Source organism: Salvelinus fontinalis, chromosome 12, assembly GCF_029448725.1.
Source record: "Salvelinus fontinalis isolate EN_2023a chromosome 12, ASM2944872v1, whole genome shotgun sequence".
Taxonomy (NCBI): domain Eukaryota; kingdom Metazoa; phylum Chordata; class Actinopteri; order Salmoniformes; family Salmonidae; genus Salvelinus; species Salvelinus fontinalis.
In genome coordinates this window covers 12,840,992-12,850,723 of record NC_074676.1, presented here as the reverse complement: position 1 = coordinate 12,850,723, position 9,732 = coordinate 12,840,992, and the positions used below count along the sequence as shown (strand labels likewise).

At 43.6% G+C, this 9,732-nt stretch overlaps 1 long non-coding RNA gene across 1 annotated transcript; it reads left to right on the top strand.

The window, feature by feature from the left end:
* The first annotated feature begins 670 nt into the window (after window positions 1–670).
* Window positions 671–2,537, top strand: LOC129866824 (uncharacterized). Its single transcript, XR_008761533.1, has 3 exons — window positions 671–1,012; window positions 1,221–1,453; window positions 1,564–2,537. It is a non-coding gene; the product is annotated as an uncharacterized LOC129866824 (long non-coding RNA).
* Window positions 2,538–9,732: the final 7,195 nt, after the last annotated feature.

Sequence of the window (9,732 nt, the reverse complement as noted above, 5' to 3'; positions counted from 1 at the left end):
CGATGGCTTCTCTACATTGGAAACACAGTAACAGGGATATCAGAGTGGTATTCTTGTGGGTTTGTCACTGGAAGAATTACAGTATATTTTCATATCAACTTTATTTGTCTTTTTTTTTTCACAGCCGCTAATGTGGTAGCAGTTAACCTTAAATAACTGTGGGTTGGTTGGTCTCTGCACCTTTTAGTGCCGTTTATATCTTTCATGATTAAAGCTCTGAATATACTGTCATTAAATCTGTTAAAAGGCTTTAAATGGAGTTGCTGTTGTATGAGGAGTATAGGTATTGGCAGACCAGACATGAATATTGGGAATATAAAAGTGTCTGCCTTCATGCCATGTGAGAGCCCATCCAAGTACTGCTGCTCTTACATGGAGTTACATTAGTTTCATAAGTTGTTTACTTCCCTTTAGATCATCTGAGATTTCAAATCAATTCTGTATACTTGATTTGAGCTCTCGAAATCGGGCGTCTCACTACCATAATGCAAAAATGAAAATGCCACATTCCAAAGAAACCTGGGTAGAGCTAGAGGTTAAGTTTAAAATACAATTTTAAGACGATACATTGCAGAAATAGGCGGGGTTCATACCTTTGTGGCTGTGGTAACTAATGACAACCCTTCCTCATATCAAGCAATGGGATAGCACTGACCATCAAGCACTGACTATGAAACGTCCCTCTTAGAAGATGCATGTACTCAAACACTTGGCTGCTGTTAAAACGGCCAACTCAGTCAGCTGATTTTAGCCATCCCTTCTGGTTAGTTTTAGTCGGGAATCTTAGTCTCCCATTTTTCTTAGTGTCTTATTGGCCAAGGTCACGTCGAATCCTAATCACCACATATCGATCAGCCTACCAGTGACTTTGATTCACGGGACTTCAGTTTCAGTTATTCTAGCACGCTGTGTGGTCAGAAATGTGCTTTCCCCATCCCCACAGTTTTCCCTCCTACTGAACTTTTACTCCTGTGGGCTGAATCTCTTTGTCTGATTGTGTGTGCATCTAAACGTAAGTGCCTTGAGATCTGTGTACTATTATGTGGAGCTAAGTTTTGTGGTCTATTGTGTATAATTACCGTGTGTTGAGCTTGTTAGCTAGCTCCTGCTCCCGCTAGTGTTAGCACTACCTTTAGCATTTTGCATTGGAATACACGAGCATTTTAGCATGACTGTTAGCGATTAGCTGTTGATTAGCGATGCTAATTTATGCGTTGCAGCAAACACTTCTCCTTTCCCAGCTAGCAATGAGGAATCACCCCAGAAGCAGCCCTCTTCCGGGGAGCCAGAACTGATTGAATCGGCCCGAAATCGGGTGTCAGACTCAGCCCGAATCAAAATGAATGACTGCCCAGAATCGGCCCAAGTACATCGGGCCGTTTCAGTCTACCGGAATTCAGCCGACTGTGCCGGCATCTTACCAGAATCCCCCCAGAAGCGACCTGATGCAAATGTAAATACATGTATACGAAATTATCCGATTTAGTCATTTTAAATATTACTATTATTAATTTTATACATACAAATTATACACATCCACAAAAAAAACATTTTGTGTCGAAGGAAACACCATACACCTGGTGACCATGTCAGCGTGCATGCGCCTGGCCCGCCACAGAAGTCGCTACAGCGCGATGGGACAAGGACATCCCAGCCGGGCAAACCCTCCCCTAACTCGGACCACGCTGAGCCAATTGTGCGCCGTCTCATGGGTCTCCCAGGTGTGGCCGCTGCGCCACTCAGGAGGCCCCATCCACAAAGTTGTTAATGCTTATCAATTGCCTTGCACAAAGTATCAAAATACTACACTGGACTCTTAAAGGAATTAATTTAAATGCTAATTGTATTTTTTTGATCACAGAAACCATGAGAAAATATGGAAAAATAAATAATGAAATGTTAATGTCAAATTCCTTATATTAAGCAAACCAGATAGCACAATTGTATTTTTTAAATTTACTGGCAGATAGCCAAGGGCACACTAACACTCAGACATAATTTACAAAAAGCATTTGTGTTTCGTGAGTCTGCCAGCTCAGCGGTAGTAACGGAATGACCATGGATGTTCTCTTGATAAGTGTGTGAAATGGACCATTTTCCTTTCAAAATGTATTGAGTACTTTTGGGTGTTAGGAAAAATATGGAGTAAAAAGTACATTATTCTCTTCAGGGATGTATTAAAGTAATAGTTGTACTTCGGTCGGCGTCGCCGGTCTACTAGCCATCACCGATCCCCTTTTCTGTTTGTTTTGTCTTTGGTTCTTTTCACACCTGGTTAAATTTGCCTTAATTTCTGTGTGCATATATTTACCCTGTTGCCTGCCTAGGTTTGTGTGGGATTATTCTTTCATTGTGATGTGCTCGGTGAGGTTATGCCATTTTTTGTTTTCACCGATTCATAAGAGTGTGTTATTGTCGGTACTTTGTTTGTTCCTCCGTGCGTTTGTACGGGTTCTCTGTTGTCGAGGGCGTTGTACCTTTTTGATTGTGCCATACATGTGTGGTGGACTTGCCAATTAAAGTACGCTTCTCAGACATCTCTGCTCTCCTGCGCCTGACTCCTTCACCGACCTCCTAAACGCAATATTATCACAATAAGACTATTTCTGGGAGATGTGGGGTAGGTGCAACATAAGACAAACACATGAGAAGGGTATGGGTGAGAGGACTAGGTGGTGTCTCCAAGTGGCTTCACCCCCCTCCAAAGTGTGTACAGTTCCTAAGCAATTTCAATGCATTTTTATGACTCAAAGAACCGTCTTCAACTATAAGGTACTTTTTTTGTGCTTTCCTAACTGTGCAGTTGAGGAATTAGAACAAGCACACTTGTAGTTGTTTTGTTTGGAACACAATCCCGCATCCCACCATCACACAATATGTTGTTTATGCAATCCAAAAACAGCCTGGGTCAGGTGGGCATGATTTGAAAGCTTGTTCTATTGACAACATGACTAGCTAAGTAATAAAATACGATATTACACAATGCAAGGAGTCAGGAAAGGAGTCATGAGTGCATTTAGGTGTGTCCTGGGCCAATTTTCTTTCACAATAGACAAACATGGCTCATTCTGTTCAGAACAACCCAGGGTATGACGCCATGTCATCTTGTAACTGTATATCAAACATAATGACCATAAATGTTGACACTGTATATGACACGAGTGTTAGGATATGGAAATGTGAAGTGCACATTTGGATTCACAGGTGTTTGGCTTGACACCAAAGCTGTGGTATTTAATATAATCCTCAATGTCTCATCTTCTAAAATACATAGTTTGAAATTTACAGCATTTCCCTCAAAATGTCAAGAGTTGCCCATTTAACAGGAGAGATGGGGGCAACTTCTTGTTGCGGAGGTGCTCAAGTTCAGAACGCCTTTCAGTCAAAACCCGTGAAGCGCAGAGCCAGAGCTCTGGCGTCATGTAGGCTATAGCATGTTACTGTACTGTGCAGCCACTGCATTCCAATGTAGCCATTTATCAGTAACCCAAATCTGCCATTTTCAACCCGTATACGGGTACGAGTGCAAAGGCCTACATATAGGGATCAAACTGTGAATACATTTGCGCTAAAAATCTCCCAGGAATTTCATGAGGTTAACCTTGTCTCCAAATGGCATTATACACCACTCAGAAGCAGTGGCAGCTATGACATTGTTTTGGTTGATTTTGTTTGCCAATCTGTCTTCCTGGCTCAATTATCTAGTTTTAGCAATTGTAAATTAAGTGAATTTGGTACTGCAACTGAGTTACTGTATCACAGTCATCTGTTGCCAATTGAGTTGCCATAATTTTCTATGCTATACGTTTCTCCTGCAGTTTTGCTGATGCATTCAATCAACCGCTCCAGAGTAGAGAATGAAATTAGGCATTTTAGTATTATTTGTTTATTTTATTTTAACATTTATTTAACTAGGCAAGTCAGTTAAGAACAAATTCTTATTTACAATGACGGCCTACCCCGGCCAAACCCGGACAACGCTGGGCCAATTGTGTGCCGCCTTATGGGACTCCCAATCATGGCGGGTTGTGATACAGCCTGGAATAAAGCCAGGGTCTGTAGTGACGCCTCTAGCACTGAGCGGTCTTAGACCGCTGCGCAACTCTGGAGCCCTAAAACATACATCTGACCTTGAAATTGTATAAATGGAGCAAATGTAATGGCTGTACTTGGGCAACTCAAAGAAATATGTCAGACTAAATGAGCAGAGTACACAACCTCTCAAGTAATCGCCTTACATTAATTCATTTTTAATCCATGATGGATGACATGTTCTTGACCAACATTTCTGGTCCTGAAGTTGTGTTAAAGGCAGAGATGTGTATTAATTAGGGATGGGCACGGTTATTTGAATAGTAGAATATCCAAACGGACGTTAGTATTTGAATACTTGCAAGAGTATTCATTTTTGGAGAAAGACAAATCATTTCATGTGACATTGCTACACCCAATGATATACCATGACGTTTGAAATTCTTAACTCAATAAAACAACAACCCTTTGAATGTAGTTTATGACGTACCCCATAAAAAGACATACCGTAGTAACCTACAAGGGTTTCACGTGTTTGTTTTTGTGGTTGTTAACCGGCGTCTGTATGTAGCCTCGTACTTTTAAAGCCTCGCTACTGTATATAGCCTGTCTTTTTACTGTTGTTTTATTTCTTTACTTACCTATTGTTCACCTAATAGCTTGTTTGCACTATTGGTTAGAGGCTGTAAGTAAGCATTTCACTGTAAGGTCTACTACACCTGTTGTATTCGGCGCACATGACAAATAAACTTTGATTTGATTTGTTGTGGCAGTGTCTACAGTCAGTGGCTCCATTTTTAGCCAGCAAAGTGGGAGATTTCTAATCAATGCAAAATGGAATACATATTACATAATAAAGTTTGTTAAATGAGAAGGAGTAGGCTACAACGACGAGCAACCATCAGGTAGGACGAGAAGCGTAGCAAAATAGCCTTAGCTAGCTAGCAACCTAGGCTTATTAACTGGCTAACAGCTGGGTATCTTATTTAGCTAGCTATCGTCAAGACAGGCACTACCAGATGTGATGATAACCTTTGGAATCTACAAGTTTGTCTAACTAGCATGAGTCTGTATGGCTACTCTTCTTCTTCGGTGAGGTTTACCGGCGGTTGGCATCCAATATATTGAATTACCGCTCCCAACTGAACTATAGTATAAATCCATTACACTTTGTGATACAACATGGGAAAAGGGGAAACGGGAAAAATAAATATACTTTTAATTACCCTAAAAACTAACCCTACACTCGTTAAAACCCACCACCTTATTCCACTACTTTAAAACAATATCTGATCCTACCCCAGGCCACTGACCTGAGAGGACGGACACTACCACTCCACACACCCTGTAACTCTTCTGAAGTCAAATCTCTAACCCCCAAGTACTTCTCTGCAGCTGCCACCACAACATATATTTTCTGTGACTAATGTTCCATCTCTGCGGTACTGTCAGGCTTGTTGAAAGGAGTGGACCAAGGCGCAGCGTGAGTAGAGTTCGACATATCTTTAATAGTGAAACTTACAACAAAGAATAACAAACGTGCAGTCACGGAGCGCAAGAAAGCACTTACCAAAACAATATCCCACAACCCAGGTGGGAACAATGGAGAACTTAAATATGATCCCCAATTAGAGACAACGATAATCAGCTGCCTCTAATTGGGAACCATACTAAGCACACCAACATAGAATTAGAAAAAACTAGAACACCCCCCTAGTCACGCCCTGACCTACAATACCATAGAGAACCAAGGGCTTCATCATCCAAGGTGGCTTAGCAGTTCAGACGTCTTTTTCCGTATTGTCGTGTCGTGTCCTGTATATATATATATATTTACACCTTTTCTTCACATATCTTTTATTTATTTTATTATCCAAGAACTCAACTACAAAAGCTTTCCTGCAAAAGCTTTCCTGCAACCCGCTTCACCAATTACAATAAGTATTATTTACCTCAATCTGAAAATCCATCGTGGAAGATAGCCAGGGGCTAATTCAGAAGCTAGCCTGAAAGCTAACCAGAAGCTACTCCGATAGCTAGCCAGAAGCTAATCTGTAGCTGCCCCGAAATTAGCCGGTTTGCTGGCTAGCGTTGGTGTTTCAGCTGCCCACGTTTTGCGGTCATCAGCTATTCCTTTAGCTCGATAATCTACCGGCACTTTTGTGCAACGCGACTCGGACCGGAGCATTCCGGGACTTTTTTTTTTTTTTTTTTCCTCTCAGTTTCCCCGGATTCCAACCGCAGGCTCTGGACACTTGCACCTTGATTTCGCAGCTAGCTAGCTGCATACCGTGTGACTATTGGCTTACGTCGACCCCGGAGCAAACTCAAATCATGCTGGAGCTAGCCAGCTGAGGAGTTCCATCACCATCCGGACCCGTTTCTTTTGTTGCTGCTGCAGATACGGAACCCCACCGGGCCTTCACGACTGACTGCCGACGTTATCTGCCCGAGGGATTTATCCAACCGGCACCTCCGTCCCGACGTTACCTGAACGCTCATCTGAGGCCCGCTAATCGTTAGCTGTCTTATCGGCTGCTATCTGAACAAAACCCCACTACACGGAACCTACCGACGGAAACGCACGAGGTATCTACAAACAGACCTCCATCCTATGCTGCTACCGATAGCCATATACCCGGCCAGCTGTCTGGATCGCCACGACCCCAACCAACCTCTACTCACTGGACCCTTATTGATCACTCGATTAAGCATGCCTCTCCTTAATGTAAATATGCCTTGTCCATTTCTGTTCTGGTTAGTGTTTATTGGCTTATTTCACTGTAGAGATTCTAGCCCTGCTCTCTATACCATATCCAACCTCTCAGTTCCACCACCCACATATGCGATGACATCACCTGGTTTCAATGATGTTTCTAGAGACAAGATCTTTCTCATCATCACTCAATACCTAGGTTTACCTCCACTGTATTCACATCCTACCATACCTTTGTCTGTACATTATTCCTTTAAACTATTTTATCGCCCCCAGAAACTTCCTTTTACTCTCTGCTCTAGTAGCTCTAGGCGACCAATTCTCATAGCTTTTAGCCGTACCCTTATCCTACTTCTCCTCTGTTCCTCCGGTGATGTAGAGGTGAATCCAGGCCCTGCAGTACCTGGCTCCACTCCTATTCCCCAGGCGCTCTCTTTTGATGACTTCTGTAACCGTAATAGCCTTGGCTTCATGCATGTTAACATTAGAAGCCTCCTCCCTAAGTTTGTTTTGTTCACTGCTTTAGCACACTCTGCCAACCCGGATGTTTTAGCCGTGTCTGAATCCTGGCTTAGAAAGACCACCAAAAATTCAGACATTTTTATCCCCAATTACAATATTTTCAGACAAGATAGAACGGCCAAAGGGGGCGGTGTTGCAATCTACTGCAAAGACTGCCTGCAGAGTTCTGTTATACTATCCAGGTCTTTTCTCAAACAATTTGAACTTCTACTTTTAAAAATCCACCTCTCTAAAAACAAGTCTCTCACCGTTGCCGCCTGCTATAGACCACCCTCTGCCCCCAGCTGTGCTCTGGACACTATATGTGAACTGATTGCCCCCCATCTATCTTCAGAGCTCGTGCTGCTAGGCGACCTAAATTTGAACATGCTCAACACCCCAGCCACCCTACAATCTAAGCTTGATGCCCTCAATCTCACACAAATTATCAATGAACCTACCAGGTACCACCCCAATTCCGTAAACACGGGTACCCTCATAGATATCATCCTAACAAACTTGCCCTCCAAATACACCTCTGCTGTTTTCAACCAAGATCTCAGCGATCACTGCCTCATTGCCTGCATCCGTAATGGGTCAGCGGTCAAACGACCTCCACTCATCACTGTCAAACGCTCCCTGAAACACTTCAGCGAGCAGGCCTTCCTAATCGACCTGGCCGGGGTATCCTGGAAGGATATTGATCTCATCCCGTCAGTAGAGGATGCCTGGTCATTTTTTAAAAATGCCTTCCTCACCATCTTGAATAAGCATGCCCCATTCAAGAAATTTAGAACCAGGAACAGATATAGCCCTTGGTTCTCTCCTGACCTGACTGCCCTTAACCAACAGAAAAACATCCTATGGCGTTCTGCATTAGCATCGAACAGCCCCCGTGATATGCAACTTTTCAGGGAAGCCAGAAACCAATATACACAGGCAGTTAGAACAGCCAAGGCTAGCTTTTTCAAGCAGAAATTTGCTTCCTGCAACACAAATTCAAAAAAGTTCTGGGACACCGTAAAGTCCAAGGAGAATAAGAACACCTCCTCCCAGCTTCCAACCGCTCTGAAGATAGAAAACACTGTCACCACCGACAAATCCACTATAATTGAGAATTTCAATAAGCATTTTTCTACGGCTGGCCATGCTTTCCACCTGGCTACCCCTACCCCGGACAACAGCACTGCCCTCCCCTCTGCTACTCGCCCAAGCCTTCCCCATTTCTCTTTCTCCCAAATACAGTCAGCTGATGTTCTTAATGAGCTGCAAAATCTGGACCCTTACAAATCAGCCGGGCTAGATAATCTGGACCCTTTCTTTCTAAAACTATCTGCTGAAATTGTTGCCACCCCTATTACTAGCCTCTTCAACCTCTCTTTCGTGTCGTCTGAGATCCCCAAAGATTGGAAAGCAGCTGCGGTTATCCCCCTCTTCAAAGGGGGGGACACCCTTGACCCTAACTGCTACAGACCTATATCTATCCTACCCTGCCTTTCTAAGGTCTTCGAAAGCCAAGTCAACAAACAGATTACCGACCATTTCGAATCACACCACACCTTCTCCGCTATGCAATCTGGTTTCAGAGCTGGTCATGGGTGCACCTCAGCCACGCTCAAGGTCATAAACGATATCGTAACCGCCATCGATAGGAAACAATACTGTGCAGCCGTATTCATTGACCTGGCCAAGGCTTTTGACTCTGTCAATCACCACATCCTCATTGGCAGACTCGACAGCCTTGGTTTCTCTAATGATTGCCTCGCCTGGTTCACCAACTACTTCTCTGATAGAGTTCAGTGTGTCAAATCGGAGGGTCTGTTGTCCGGGCCTCTGGCAGTCTCTATGGGGGTGCCACAGGGTTCAATTCTTGGACCGACTCTCTTCTCTGTTTACATCAATGATGTCGCTCTTGCTGCTGGTGATTCTCTGATCCACCTCTACGCAGACGACACTATTCTGTATACTTCTGGCCCTTCTTTTGACACTGTGTTAACAACCCTCCAGGCGAGCTTCAATGCCATACAACTCTCCTTCCGTGGCCTCCAACTGCTCTTAAATACAAGTAAAACCAAATGCATGCTCTTCAACCGATCGCTGCCTGCTCCTGCCCGCCTGTCCAACATCACTACTTTGGACGGCTCTGACTTAGAATATGTGGACAACTACAGATACCTAGGTGTCTGGTTAGACTGTAAACTCTCCTTCCAGACCCACATCAAACATCTCCAATCCAAAGTCAAATCTAGAATTGGCTTCCTATTCCGCAACAAAGCATCCTTTACTCATGCTGCCAAACATACCCTTGTAAAACTGACCATCCTACCAATCCTCGACTTCGGTGATGTCATTTACAAAATAGCCTCCAAAACCCTACTCAATAAATTGGATGCAGTCTATCACAGTGCCATCCGTTTTGTCACCAAAGCCCCATATACTACCCACCACTGCGACCTGTACACTCTCGTTGGCTGGCCCTCGCT